This window comes from Thermobia domestica, chromosome 11, assembly GCF_964235325.1.
Source record: "Thermobia domestica chromosome 11, izTheDome1.hap1.1, whole genome shotgun sequence".
NCBI classification, from domain to species: Eukaryota; Metazoa; Arthropoda; class Insecta; order Zygentoma; family Lepismatidae; genus Thermobia; species Thermobia domestica.
In genome coordinates, this window is record NC_137464.1 from 107,021,809 (window position 1) to 107,037,319 (window position 15,511).

General features: G+C 37.8%; 1 protein-coding gene across 2 annotated transcripts in view; it reads left to right on the top strand.

The window, feature by feature from the left end:
* pros (homeobox protein prospero) overlaps positions 1-15,511 on the top strand; it is a 266,338-nt gene that overhangs the window by 55,910 nt on the left and 194,917 nt on the right. Inside the window, exon 1 of one of the 2 annotated variants that reach the window (XM_081730956.1) lies at positions 6,631-6,867. The exons of the other annotated variant lie outside the window; for it this stretch is intronic. The gene's annotated coding sequence lies outside the window, so the exon portion shown is untranslated. Of the gene's footprint in view, positions 1-6,630; positions 6,868-15,511 lie in introns of those variants that run through there. 2 annotated transcript variants of the gene reach the window in all.

Consider the following 15,511-nt stretch of genomic DNA (forward strand, 5'->3'; position numbering starts at 1 on the left):
AACCGGCATAAGCGTGGGACATAAAACTTAAAGATTTCATTTCATTTTTTCCCATACTGAAGGCGTGTACGGTATCCTTATAGCCATGACGGAGCCCGCAACGATAAAGTGAGCGTAGGCTAGTGGTCAGGGCTCTTGCTTCGCAATTAACAGGTTCGGGGTTTAAATCTGGTTGCCGACCATTCTGATTGACGTTTCATAGTTTTCTCCCAGTTCCATTACGAAAATGTTTAAGTGGTATCTTTAAGTGGCCCTGGTCAGCTTGCTTCGTCATTGTTGATGATGATGAGATTAGAATTTAGCGTTCTTTTCAGCGTCGAGGCGATTATGAGACGTGGACCTGCAGCTTAGTTAGTGTGGGATCCGAACCACATGAACTCCCATAGGGAATCGAACCAGGTTCTCCCTTGCTGAAGACATCCATTGTTGTTGTTCGACTTATTGTTCGACTGTACTTGGATATTTGTTTATCAATAAATAAAATACACGTAAATCTTATTAGTTAATTCACTTCTTCGTGTTTAGTTGGGCAGTGATCTTACAGAGTGGAGGATAAATATGAGTGTATTTGTGAACATGGAAAACTATTGTAATCCTGTATTCGATCTCCTGTAGAGGTACATGCTCGTCCATATAGACAACCTAGGCGACTGCCTAGGGCGGAAACATTTAGGGAGGAAATGGTGGGCAATTTTTTATGTTGGTGGGAGGAATGGTGGGCTGTTTATCAACATTAGCCAAAACGAACTTGCACCAGCGCCCTCACATTTAGGAAAATAAAGTTAATGAAAACTGAGATCACCCAATATCGATTACTGCTCACCTACGTATATGAAACGAGCAAACATCTATCTGACCATAGTACGTTTCCGTGTTTTCACTGTTCATTCTATGATTAAGAAGATCTGCATTATCTGAATATCCAGATTCCAGATGCTCCCAGAAATGTCACTGACCTAAAGTTTCTACATAAGGCAATCAATGGAAACTTAAGGTCTGAAGCCTTTCTTCAATAATTATTCCTTCATATTCCTAGCCGTGTAGCACCAAATATCCGCCTCTTCCATCTTTCCCGCCTAGACTTCTATTATTTAAAGGCCCTTCTTTCACAGAGCACCAAATTTATATAATCAGATAACAACTGACGTAAACATTTTTTTAAAAGCTACTCAGCTGACAGAATAATTACACAAATTCAAAATAACTAAAAATGAATTAAGAAACTTCATCTTTGCTTTGTCTTAACCATCTTTTGTTTTACATTTACAAAGGTCATCAACATGGTGTACATTACAATAAAACTAGTGAAATTTCATTCCAAATCCCACAGCAATATTTTTTTTTTTTAAATAATTGGTTTATAGATTATTTATTAATACCATAAAGAGAGGCATTGGGACTAAGTTTTGTTTTATTTAATGCTTAAACAAATGGTAGCAATGTGATGAAGTATACCTAGTGAAAATGTGAGGGATGGGAAGGCTTCACTTTGGTTTTGGTTTGGGGGAGAAGATTATGGGGGCCCAGGCATATTTTACGCCTAGGGTATAAAATATCCTAGAGTCGCCCCTGGGTACATGACGTCCATCAGACAAAAAATTGAACAGTAGTTCGAATCCTAGACATCGTCTCATATAGACCTGATGCTGGAAAAGGAACGCCAAACTTCATTTAAACACTTGAAATACATAACCAAATTATCCAGAAAGAAGACAACTAATATTTTTTGCGTAGAACACAGTTATATGTAGATATCATACATAGGGGCAAAAGTGGATCTGAAAAGGTGGGGGGACGGTAGGTAGCGACATGACGTCACGCCGTTCCCCCTGCCTATCTTTGTCCATTGTATTTTTTGTAGAAACTGGGGGACGCCATACATTTTTTTCAAGGTGAGGGGACGGCGTCCCCGGCGTTCCCCTCACTTTTACCGTTGATCGAAGAACTTTGCATATTTTCATGTTATTTGCCGCACCTGGACACCTATACGTACAAAGATATTCACATGTTCAAATCTCATCAATTGAGGGTTAGCTGCAGCATATAGATTAGCTTTCTATTGAATGTGACTTTGACTGAGTACAATCTATGTGTTGCACAATTAAAATATTTGGTTTCAGAAAAACAGAGCGACTGCTCACATGACTTTTCACCGGGAATTTTTCCATTGATAGCTAATTTTGAGTTTCATGATCTGGTCATCCCGATTTATTCGTTTGTGACTGTTTCCCTTCGGATTACTCGCTGCTGACAAAGGACATAAATATAAATAAATAAATTAATCATGACACTTGACCTATTATTTTCTCCTTTCAACTCGTCACTACGGAAATACTCAAATAAAACATATGCACATCTCCGCAAAGCCCATATTAAAGACCATGGTACTAACCTGTCCTTAATGCCATTTCGAGAAGATTGGGCTTTCTCACTCTACTAAGTATGATCTCTTTCTGGGAAATGGAGAGGGTTGCATTTGAGCATTGTCTTCCTCGCTCCGACCTGTGCTCTGATGTGCTCTCATTGGCAAACAGATTGGATTTAGGCGAATAAGAATAAACTTCACGCTGTAAAGTCATCGTTGGGAGATTGCCAAATATCTTCAACTGCTAATCACCAAGATGGGGTGTGCCTGGTGCGCAATTCGTATTTATTACGAGGTGTCAACCATCAGTATTGTGAGGAGTGTATTGTACCTCTGAGTATTCTGCAAATTCTTGTCGAATGTCCTGAATACTCAGACCTCAAAGAATGTCATGGACTGCCTTCGCCTTGCATTGGGGGATGACATAGGTTCTGTTTCTCGTGTTCTTGACTTTGCCCATGCTCCTGACCTCGCTCACCTTCTCTGGGCCTTTTTTTTAGCCCTTTCCCATTTCACTACTATTTTTATTTCGCTTTCTCACATTTTATTCTTTTTTCTCTTTGTTGTTACATGTTTTATTAACAAAAATTATTATTTTAACCGTTTTTTTCGTTTTACTCTATCTTGTAGTGTTTTTATTTTTTTGTAGTGTTTTGTTTTTGTATCTAGTCTTCATTATATATTACATTGTTCCCATTAGTCTTTTCTAGCACTTTGGGTAGTTCGTGTTATCTAACGCTTTGGTCCGTAGTTCTTGTCCTGACAGGGACATATGGTCAAGTTGATCACATACCCATTATCTTCTTAGTATTAATCAATCATTTGATTAAGTAGTTCTTTTGCTAGTGAAAACGTAGAACCCACTAAAGTTAGTGCTTGACCAAATTTATTAGGGAGGCATTTAGTCTCCGTGTTTATTTTTCGTGTGTTTAAAATTCATAAATATTATTGTTGTTGTTTATTATTTTTTTTTAATTATGATGGCTTCAATTATATATATTGGATTGGATATTATATCAACTTTTGAAATACTATATTAATTTGTTTAACTTTTCACGTCGTGTAAATATTTGAGTAATCATATCATAAATACTCAGTTCTTATACACATGGCAGCTGGTAACCCTAATCATAATGCTCAATACACATAATTTCTTAATTTCCAATTACCCATATACATTTTGAATTACATGGGAAATAAACTGGCCACCCTACGTTGCTTTGCACTTAGTAATTTTGAGGTTAGTGAGTTAAAACCTGCTTTCGGGTAGAATATACTGACAAAATCTTGGATAATATTCGCAGGATAAGCCTCTAGGTTTCACAACACGTCCAATCAACCAACCCAGAACTTGATGTAGGATGAAATTCTTGTAACCTTGAATATTGTTCAGATTATTGGTGATTACATAACTAATAAAATTAATTTTCAATTATATCTCATTAACGATAAAGTGTTCTGTCGCGTTGCTAATGGTGGCTCGGCGTAGCGTAGTCACTAACACTCTCGACTTTGGGGCGAGTGGTTCCGAGTTCGATTCCCAGTGGAGGGACACACGATCTAAAAAGTGTAAAAGCTATTTCAGGCCAGCCATTCTGAGTGAAGTTTTCCTGGGTTCTCCTCATTCCCACCAGGCAAATGTCGGGATGGTACCTAACTTATAGGTCCCAGGCCGCTTCCTTTCTTAATCATTTCTTCCATCCCTTTTCCCGGATTATGTGACCGCCGAGGGACGTAATCCCTCATACGTGACGAGCTAACATGGCCATACATGGTTCTAACAGCGATACATGTAGTCCTAATAGTGACATAGTTCTAATAGTGACACTCATAGTCATAACAGTGATATACATAGTCATAACAGTGACACACATAGACGTAACAGAGACACACATAGACGTAACAGTGACACACATAGTCATAACATGACAAACATACTCCCAAGGGTAACACACATAGTACTAATAGTGACACTTATACTAGTAACAAACGTAGTCCCAACAGATACACATACCCCTAATGGTGACATAGTCTTAATAGTGGCACATATACTCCTAATAGTGACAAACTTACTTCTAATAGTGACATACAAACTGCTAATAGTGACGTGCATAATCCTGATAGTGACAAACATACTTCTAATGTTGACACACATAGTCCTAATAGTGACACAAAACTCCTGAGAATGACACACATACTTGTAACGGTGAACACAAATTTCTAATAGTGACACATACTCCAAATAGTGATAAACATACTTCTAAGAGTGACATATATACTGCTAATAGTGACATAGTACTAACAGTGACACATAAAATTCTAACAGTGACTTACATACTCCTAAAAGTGACCCTACTTCTAACCGTGACATAGACCTACCGCGGTTAACCGGAACCGTGACCTACATATTCCTAATAGTGATATATGTAGTCCCAACAGTGACATACATATTTCTAATAGTGACACATATACTCATAATAGTGACCAGTGGCGGCAATTGAAGGTTAAAAGTGGCCGGGCAAGACATAATCTGAAAATTTGTATATCAATGTTAGTTTTCCTAGTTGTTTCTAACACTTTGTTTGATGAAAGGTTGTATAACTAATAGGATACTACCTTTTTCAGTTAAAATACCGTATATCGTATTTCATATTTTATTAAGTAAATTGACAAGAGCTACACAAGTAGGTACTAGTCCTTTGTACTCTTAAACAATGAAAGTGTAAGAAGAGATTTGATTCCTTGCTCATGAACATCTAAAAATTATATCTGAAAAATTGTGTGATGTGATTATTTAATAACAAATTTGCAAAACAAATAAATAAAAAGTATAATATTAATAATAGTAATGAATAATGAAGCTTGTTTTGTAGGAGTTATATTGAAACTGGGGATTAATGAACAACTTATAGACCCTATTTTAAATTCCACACATGCCATTAAATGTATGTTGCTGCTCTTAGAAAATGAAAGACAGTAAATACTACAAGCATATGCTACGACATTTATAGAAATACGCAATTGCAATATTAATTGCTTTGAATTGCAATTAAAACGCAATTTATGTAGCCTTCTTAACCCCACGGGAAGACAAATAACCAATACGCACTCACGCAACGACAAATATTATATGGCACCATTTTTTCTATGAACCAGTAATACATAGAAAGATATTACATTTCCAAATGAAACTACATACATGAAGGGGTCACTTCAAGAAAGTACGGGGGCAACTACCCCCTCTTGTTATCCATCAGGTAGACTTGGTTTCTTTATTATTTGTTCTTGATGTGGTTTTACTTACATCTTAAGCTCGGAAAGAACCGAGACAAATAAATCCATAAACTAGAATGTTATACTTGATTAATGCAGGGGTTATACTATACTTTTGGGCCACCCTGCATTTTTGAAAGTTTATAGTAAACTCATGATATACCTATCATAGCTTGGGTTCTGGCTCCCCCCCCCCCCCAGTTCTTACCTTCTAGATCCGCCACTGCACCCACGACCAGAATGTGCCCAAGTCTGAATGATACATAGTCCAAAAGAAATTAATGAGTGCGAGCCCCGTTGGAGAATATGAGAGCCTGCACGAGTTCAATAAAAAAATCTACGGTCTAGAAAAAAAAACAGAAATAATGGTGTTGGCATCTCATGCGCTGACCACACATCACACACTTGAAATTTTGTGGAAATTTAGTTCAGTTTATTATAATCTACACGGTTCACGCTATAGATCAACTTAAAAAGCGATTCTTCAGTGCAATAGACAATAAAGGCCAAGTACGCCATATTAATTTTTAACGTACTATATTAGTAACATACGACCCAACATACTATATTGGATACTAACAGATGAGACAAAAATGCATATTAGGCTGTTGCCGAAATGATGAATTGAAGATAGCAACACTGTCTTCAATACTACAAGTGGCCGTTGCAGAAGTCGGAAGGAAACGGCTCAACCGCTTCTGAGAATGTAAGAGAAAGATGATTGCGTGCGTGTGTGTGTGTGTGTGCAGTGAGAGCCGATTCTTGCCGTTGAAGAAAAAACGGTACGGCAAAGGAAAGAAAAGAAGAAGACGTGGAAGAAGAAATCTAGCAAACGTCTTGGAAGAAGTAGTTGAGGTGAGGGGTTACGGTGCAAAGAGCTCGTGCTGGATGCTAAGGCACGCGCCGCGACCGTACTTCTTCATCGATGCAGGGTGGGGGAGGAGGAAGAAGAGGAAGGCGGCACGAGACAAGCAGCCAAGAAACGGAAGACTACAAAGTGGGTGGGGTGGAAAGAAAGAAGGAAAAAAGAAACGGCAAAGACGTTACGCGAGGGACTCCCTCAACATTGTCGTTATATCAAGATTATGCATTTAACGGTGGACTGATTTCGGGTACAAGAAGAAGAAGTGGCATTTTACATAGACAAGGAGCACGTGCTTTCTTCAGAGGGCGTTGTAGAAGTATTAGTGGTTATTATACCATGACAGGCAAAGGGAATACTTTCTGAGGTAAGCCAGTTTTTACATTCTTTTACAACTATCTGTATCCTTGTGAAATACTGTTTTAGCGTATACAAATATACTGTGATTTTTCAGTTTAACCTGATCTTCATTCAAAATACTTAAGGTTATGTGAAGACGGACAAATAACTCATATGTTTCGATGCTGGGTTCGATTCCTGCAGGAGACCCAGAATTAATGTTTGTCGCTCGCAATGGGATTGTATCTCTCTATTTGATTTTCAAAAGGGATTCTATTCTCCGAAATGCATGTAAAAAAAAAAAAAAAAAAAAACCACTAAATTTTCTTACTTACACATTATACAGCTTATACCAAAAAGGACTTTACAACTTTGAAAACTTATATATATATATATATATATATATATATATATATATATATATATATATATATATATATATATATATATATATATATATATATATATATATATATATATACATATACATTTGTTTATTTAGTTTACAGCTTTTACCTTATACCTAAAGAAGCTTAAGAGTCTTCATCCCGGCGAAATTAAAATACCGCTAATTTTACAGTAATTATGTGATATCTTCAAATAGATAAAAGATGATCGAAATGTGGAACAAGAGCGCCCTAGACAATATTATTTTACATGAGAAACCGTTATCACGACTCACTTATCTGCTTTCGATTTCGAGCCATTTTGAAAATCGGCATTTATTTTCGCGTTTCTAAACAGCTGAAAACGAAAACCCACTAGGTGACTTGTGATAACGGTACCTCACGCAAAATAATATTGTTGAGGGCGCTCTTGTTCCATATTTCGATTATCTTCTATCTATTTGAAGATATCACATAATTACTGTAAAATTAGCGGTATTTTAATTTCGCCGGGATGAAGACTCTTAATGTGGCTTCCATTGGTGATGCGGCACGCATCCCTGCGAAACATTCATCCATTCCACACAAAATTCCTTTCGAGCAATTCTATCAGTGTCTTTTAATTCTAGCATCATTCGTAATTTGTATGGTTTTAAGATGCAATCGTTTTCTCAATACACGTCGAACTGTCATGTATGGAACACCCAGCTGTCGAGAAGCATGCCGGGTTGATTTTGTAGAATTGTTCACAAAACTTTGTCTCACTGCTCTAGAACGTCTTCAGACGTACGAGCACGACTTGAAGATTTGTTGTATCTTACCGAACATCCAGTATCAATAAAAGACTTATAATAGTAGGCCTACTAGGAGGATCTTTACCATACTTTGTACGAAAATTACGTTGCACTGTTGTCTCAGGCTTGGATTCTTAGTCCAAAACATACAGATAACACGCTCGGGACCAGTAAAGACAGCCATCTCTGCTCCAACTGCCGCTAGCGCTTGTAGTGACTTGTTTCTGAACTACTTGAGTCAAAACCTGACGTATTTTGCTACAAAATGACACCAAAAGCATGTCTGTAAGATAAATGAAGAAATCAATATGAGTTTTCAAAGTTGTAAAGTTATTTTGATACACCCTGTACTATTTAATCTATTTATATTGTATACCGCAGTACTATAGTATATTCCTATAGTTAATAAAATTACCTAAAGTGCGTAAATAATTGTTTTACATGAAGTATTATGTGCAGTATAAGGACATCAAGGTTTGATTGTATTCATGACTGTGCTTGGAGTTTAGCGTCACTTTCAGCACCGAAGCTATCGGAGATTTGGACCTACAGCTTAACGTGGGATGCAAACCCATAAGCTCCAACCGGGAATCAAACCTGAATCCTTGTCTTGAATGCAAATATACTAACATGTGACTGCGTTTGTGTATTGATCTTTGGATCCCCTCCCCACCTTTGAGAAATTCCTACAGCCAGGCCGAATGTTGACCCAATATCAGGAACCAATCGGGTTAGCGAATTCCAGTTTAGAAAATTATAGCTTATTGTGAACATATCACCAAGCTAACAAGCCATCTAGGAAACCAAAGCTTCTAATAGACTGTAGCGTCAGGTATGAAATAAAATTAAGTACTTCGTTTTAACTTCCCATGTTTATGAGAAAGGTGACGGATGATTAATAAAATTGAAATATTATGAACTAACTGGTGTAGTAATAATGTAGGAGGAAATGGAAGAATCTCGAGAAACCGACGGAAGGACCATGGACATGGTGACTTTGTGGTAGAGCATTCAACTCTCATGCGTGGAGTCCCTGATTCTGTTAAAGCTCACGTGCAGTGAGTTTTGTGGTGGACATATTCCACATGCGTGGGTTTTGAAGTGGTTCCCCCGTTTTCTTCCACTTTATCATTCCACCGTTTCATTCATTCTTATCTCTCCGCCCTCCTTTAGTCTATATGTCATAACCGTGAGACGTCAAACTGAAAAAAAAAATCATTTGAAAACCCACGGACACTATGTTGCTCACCACAAACCCATATGGCGAGCTCCCTCGTGGCTAAGTGGTTAGCGTAAGTGACTTTGGAGTGGGAGACCCGGGTTCGATTCTTGGCGGGAGCTTATGTGGTTCGGATTCCACGTTAATCAGCAGGTCCACGTCTCACATAGCCTCGCTACTGAACGGGACATTAAACACAAAATCAAGTCAATTTGACAAACTTATATGACCTGGAATTGAACTAGGAACCTTTTGCGTCGAAGGATGGTTGGCCCACCGTTGGGGATTGAGTGGTATTTGATCAAAACGGTGGGTGATGTTCGATGCGAGCCTATAGCAGAAAAACTTAAGTTGGCTCAAAGTTGGTTTTAATGTATGGTTGGCCAACCAACTATTCTTCCGACCTTCATGCAACGATACTAAAATTGACTGTTTTTCCAACGAAGAAATACGTTTCTTTAGCATTGGCTAGATGTCGAAAAACCGCTCTTTTGATTGGGAAATGGTTCGAGTGGGAAATGGTTGCCAAAGTGGCCAAACCCGACGTTGGGCCACCGTTGGTATGCCGCACGCATCGTCAGCTAATTATTTAAATTAGTAAGAATGGACGTTTGATAGATACCGTACATTGATTGATTATGATAGTAATATGAGATTGATTATGATAGTAAAATGTCTTGTATGAGATAATACTGTAAGGAATTGAAGCATATACGCTACGTAAAAGTACTGCAAAACTATAAAATATGATTATGGAGAAGATTGGAAGAAATTGCGAGGGGCGTTCGAAGTTATAACCGTAATTTTTTTTTTCTGTTGCATAGAAAAGAAACATGCTTATCAATTACTAATGTTTTTCAAGATACTCCCACGTACATGCTCACACTTTTCCCATCGGTGTGCCCGTATTCCTGCGGCATAGAATTCTTTGGGACGATCTTTCACTCATTTCAGCACACACGTTTTGATTTCTTCGTCCATCGCCGCTCTCTAAGACTCTATCTCCTCAACTAGCTGTTGTCGCAGAAAAGTATATCAGGACTACCTTATCACAGGTTGGGACATGGACGCCAAGCTGCGCACAGCAACACCTAGAAAAAAGAAATTCCGGCTATAAATTAAACGCTTCTCGTAGATTAGTCGAAGTGAAAAAATTGAGACAATGCCGGAATTTTTAAAGAAAAGAGCAAGAAGAAGAAAATGACGAAGCATCGCAATAACGTTGGAGTCCAGTGTTGTAGCCGAACAGAATGGATGATGTTCACTTATAACGACTTTCAGTTCATTAGGTAGATGTTCAATTCTTTTTACTTCGCTTTTTGTTAGGGACTTCATCAACGAACTCGATTTCTAATTTGACTCTCTTCATTCTGACCAAATTTGGTGATGATTCATCAATTACTTTCTGAGATTTTTTGTCTTCCGGACGGAAGGACAAAGTAAATATATAAATGAGTTTTAGTAAACCAAATCCTTAAAAATGCATGTGTGAGTAGTCTCTGTAATGGAATCAATATCTTTATGTCTGGTATATCAATGCGGCTAATAAGAGGTTATGTGTGAGTAGTCTGTGTAATAGAATCAAGTACTCCTATGTCAACTAGTGGATGGGTCACCAAGTCACTGGATGGACTGGGTCACCAAGTCACTTGGGTCATGACTTTTGTCCGGGTCGTCTGGGTCTCGTTTCTCAGACCCGATCTGACCCGAACAGACCCGGCAATCCAAAAATAGCCGAAATATCCCCCCTGCAGCATTACTGCAGGTTTTTATAGATGATAATGATGTTTATTGCTTGAGTTCCAACATTCATCTGTTTCATTCGTTCTCACAAATGTAATGTTATATTTACCCGTCTTCCCGTGTTTTCGGACATAACCTATTCAAAAATAATTAACAGAACATTGTTTGTGTTTAGTGGTATCTTTTAAATTCTAAACGAAAAGTTTTACAGGTCGATTAAACTTTGACGATCCCTCATAATAGAAACATGTAGCTTAATTTTTGTAAATCTGACGCGTTTGTAGTCTGATATATCTTGTAGTTATCTTTAAGTGCAACGTCTGGCACACACAGACGCAAACTACAAGTATAGACGCAAACTACAGATGTACTGGGATCAAGTACTATGTCAATGCCTCCACAAAAACTCATGTCTATCTGTGTAATTGAATATAGTATGCCTGCTATGTTAATGCGGCTACAAAAACACATAGTAATTTACTCCTAGTGAAACTCATCATTACAATTAATTCGTCCTCTTGCTTCGATGTTTTTAAAATTGTCACAGATATTGGTCAGCTATATGTTCCCAATGGTCGCTCTGCCCATTAACGATGCGCCATATTTCTCTGATGTCCAAACTCGCGAGCCGAGCATTCGGGTTCAATTGGCCTCGAGCTCAATAAATGAGTATGAGCCGTTGAGCACTATGAACATGATTTCTATAAAGCGGATAGAGAAATGGAATACGAGCACGCCGGAGCACGAGCTTTAATTTAGGATAATGGTCGCAATTCCAATGTGGTTAATGAGGACAAATCTCATTAAGTATAGTGAGTTCGAGCTCAGCCTCATTGACATTAGTGAATGTGAATCCATTACTAATCCCGAAAAAAAAAATCAGTTTTACGCCCACGTTATGCCAAGTAGTCTGAAGGAAACAGTGATGATGAGAATGAAAGACTAGTGTAATGAAAACATTGGAAGGAAACGGGAAATCCCTGAGGAAAAACACGCACATGGTGTTTGTTCACCACAAAGCCCCTTAGCGCGAGCTGGAATCAAACCAGGGATCCCACAGAGTCAGAGGTAGATGCTCTACCACTAAGCTTCCGCGGAATAATTGCCAATTGTAAAACGGCCACTTACTCACCAGTGGTTGAAAGAGTTAAGAACCGTGACCCGGAAGTCATCAGACCCATAACCCGCTACACCTAGTGATCCAGATAAGCCTGGTAACTTAGAAAGATTCGGAGACCATACAACTTCGTCATTCACACATGGAAACACGGGTTGGCTATAATGTAATTCTAATACGTAAGGTTCTTTCTCTTCTCACTAAACGTATAATTTTCTTTCGTTCTTTCTCTTTCTCTCTCTTCTATGAACGCAGGGGCACGGTAAATCAGTGGCAGAGCGCTTACCTCTGACGCGTGGGGTCGCTAGTTCGATCCCCGGCTAAGTAAGCTTTTGATGGACAATATGGTGTCCGTGGGTTTTCTCGGAGTGCTCTCGTTTCCTCCTACATTCTCATTACACCAATTATATTATCATTATTCACTTGTCTTAATTATCAGTATCCTGAAGAGCATAATCGTAGGACGTTAAACTAAAAGATTTTATTTAATTTCATTTTTCTTCTTATGAACATATTATGTGAGCAAATTTTAGTTGTTCAGTTTAGAACTTAGCTTTTAGGAACTGTTGACATACGATGTGATTGTGTTATGCCTTCGTCACAAGCAAAGGTGTCCAAACTCATGAGGTCTGCGCTCACGAGTTCGGAACTCACGCTCACTCGACCTCGAAGTGAGCGTGAGGTCAGACTGGTTATGTGAGCGTGAGGTTGAGTGAGCGTGAGGTCAGACTGGTCAGGTGAGCGTGAGGTCAGACCGGTGAGGTGAGTGTGAGGTCAAAATGAGTTTGTGAGCGTCAGGTTGAGTGAGGTTAGGTTAAAGTGGTCACTCCTGGTCACAAGTCGCCCGGACTCCATTTCTGCTTTGAATTCACGCCATTTAGTGTTGTCTATGAGACGAAAAATAGGGTTTTCTCTTCTCATCTTATAAATTTTGTAGACGCTTCGTTTCTTATTTAAGATTTTTTTCTACAATAATATTAAAACTATACATGTTGAAATAGCGTGACAATTCCCAAAATCAGAAAACATAATAAAATTTCTATAGATACAAAGATGTTTTTCTTACCTGTAAAATTGGCATTTTAGACTTACGACAGTTTTATTCTGGGATGAAATATGACTCTGGTTCACTGGTTATTTATTTTTAAAAAATTAAAAACGATTGAACCAAGTTCCACGAATATTGTCCATGCTCGAAATGGAATAATTGGAATATATGACGCTTATTTACCTACATAAATTTTCTGACGTTACATGAGATTGTAAACTTGCGTAGAAGATATTTTCACGTTACGTGAGATTCAGATGACTTACTAAGAAGGTGTGTTTGGATAAAAACAGAACGAAAGGAAAGAGCAGATTAAGATTTAGCGAATGGACGGATTAAAGATAATATGTATATGTCTTCTTTATTCGGAAAAACTTAGGTGAAAGAAATTAGATGGGATCAGGGCCGGATTAACCCATCCGGAGGCCCGAGGCTAAAAAAATTATATGACCCTTGTTGACTTCGCCTAATACAGTTCTGTGAAAATGAAGTAGGAAAATTAAACAAATACACGTAGTTCTACATCAGCCATGACATGCATAGATTATGTTATACCTAATGGAACTTACCAAATGCATAAAACAAAAATCACACGCACGAAGTTATCCTGTTATATAAATGTAATAAATAAAAAAATAATAATGATTTTATCTTGTATGATTTTTTAGTCAAGCAGTTAATATTTTGAACAGAGTGAAGTCCCCTGTTCACTTGGAGGTCCGAAGCTACAGTACACCATGTCCCTCCCCTTAATCCGGCCCTAGATGGGATTGTTGTGTACTGACTCCTCTCATAGTGCCAAAGACTTTGCCGGCGTGTAAAACTTGGAAACAGATACTAACAGCAGTCATTTGCATGTATACTAAATTTAGAATGTCTGTAAGTTGTGCCTGATTATGAAGCATAAAGAACATTTTTTTTAAAAATGATAGTAAGTATATTCAGTGAGTATAGGGTCCATGATGAAAGTACCTCTGTACATAGAAATTAGTCACAATAAAGTATGATTCTTTAGTCCTTAAGACCTATTCCATGACATATTCACCATGCATTCACATACTACGAATATACATGTATGACACTGTTCAACAACATGAGATATGAATTTACGTATGTGTTAAAGAGAGAAAAATCTTGGCTACTACAATGTCAAACCTATAATGTCAGGATGGTAACATCTCTTGTGTAGCATCTTTCCTAGAGCATCACCCCAGTTCCTCCAAGTGTAAGGTATAAAAATCAAGCGTTAAAGATATGTTTTACGATTCGTTCTTGTTCGTCCTTATGTACGTATGTATGTGCTTTTATCTGTATTTGCGCAACATTATTTCGTTTCTTTTATAAGAATCCTACAATAATAAAATAAAGAAACTCAGAACGGTGGTCGAACGAAAACTACGATATATATAGTTTCCTCAAAATAAGATGCTTTTCTGTAGATACGTTGTATTTCTGCCTTCCCGCCATTGTGTGTTAACTTCCAACCGTTAAGTGTTTACGACGGTTATTTTTCGTAATGGAATGTCGTGTTTGACGATATTCTTCTGTCTTTTCTTTCTTTCTGATCGTCTTTTGTCCTACGCTCAATGAGGTACAAACGGAACTTAACGTTTTGTCTTTTTTTTTTTTTTGGCGTGATTGCAAACACCAAAAGAAAAGGAAACAAAAAAATATCTTTCTTCGTTTTCTGCGTTTTCATTTTCCTCTTTTACTGTTATTATCATTATTATTTTCTTGTTTCATGTTCTACTGTGAAAAATATCTTATATATACGTAGTATATGGCTCTACTATCTTTCATTTTTTTGCGTGTGTGTTTCGTAAAAGTAAAATGTGATGTGTGAAATCTGACGACGTTCAGCAACTAAAAGAAAATAGGGATAAAGAAATTGTTATTTTGGCTAAAGCAACCGATGAATGAATGCAGATGAGTGAGTAATTAGTAGTTTTGACCACGAGACGAGAAGTACATTTTCAAATTGAAGACGAGACGAAAAACAGATCAATTCTCAACTCGTTTTCGAGACGAGACGAGAAATAGATCAATTCTCAACTCGTTTCCGAGACGAGAATCAAAACAGATCAATTCTCAACTCGTTTTCGAGACGAGACGAGAAATAGATCAATTCTCAACTCGTTTCCGAGTCGAGAATCAAAACAGATCAATTCTCAACTCGTTTTTGAGACGAGACGAGAAACAGATCAATCTCAACTCGTTTTCGAGACGAGACGAGAAACAGATCAATTCTCAACTCCTTTTCGAGACGAGAGGAGAAACAGATCAATTCTTGTTTTCGAGACGAGACGAGCAGAATTTCTCCAGTCTCGTGGACAATACTAGTTCACCCCAAGTCTTACATCTGTAA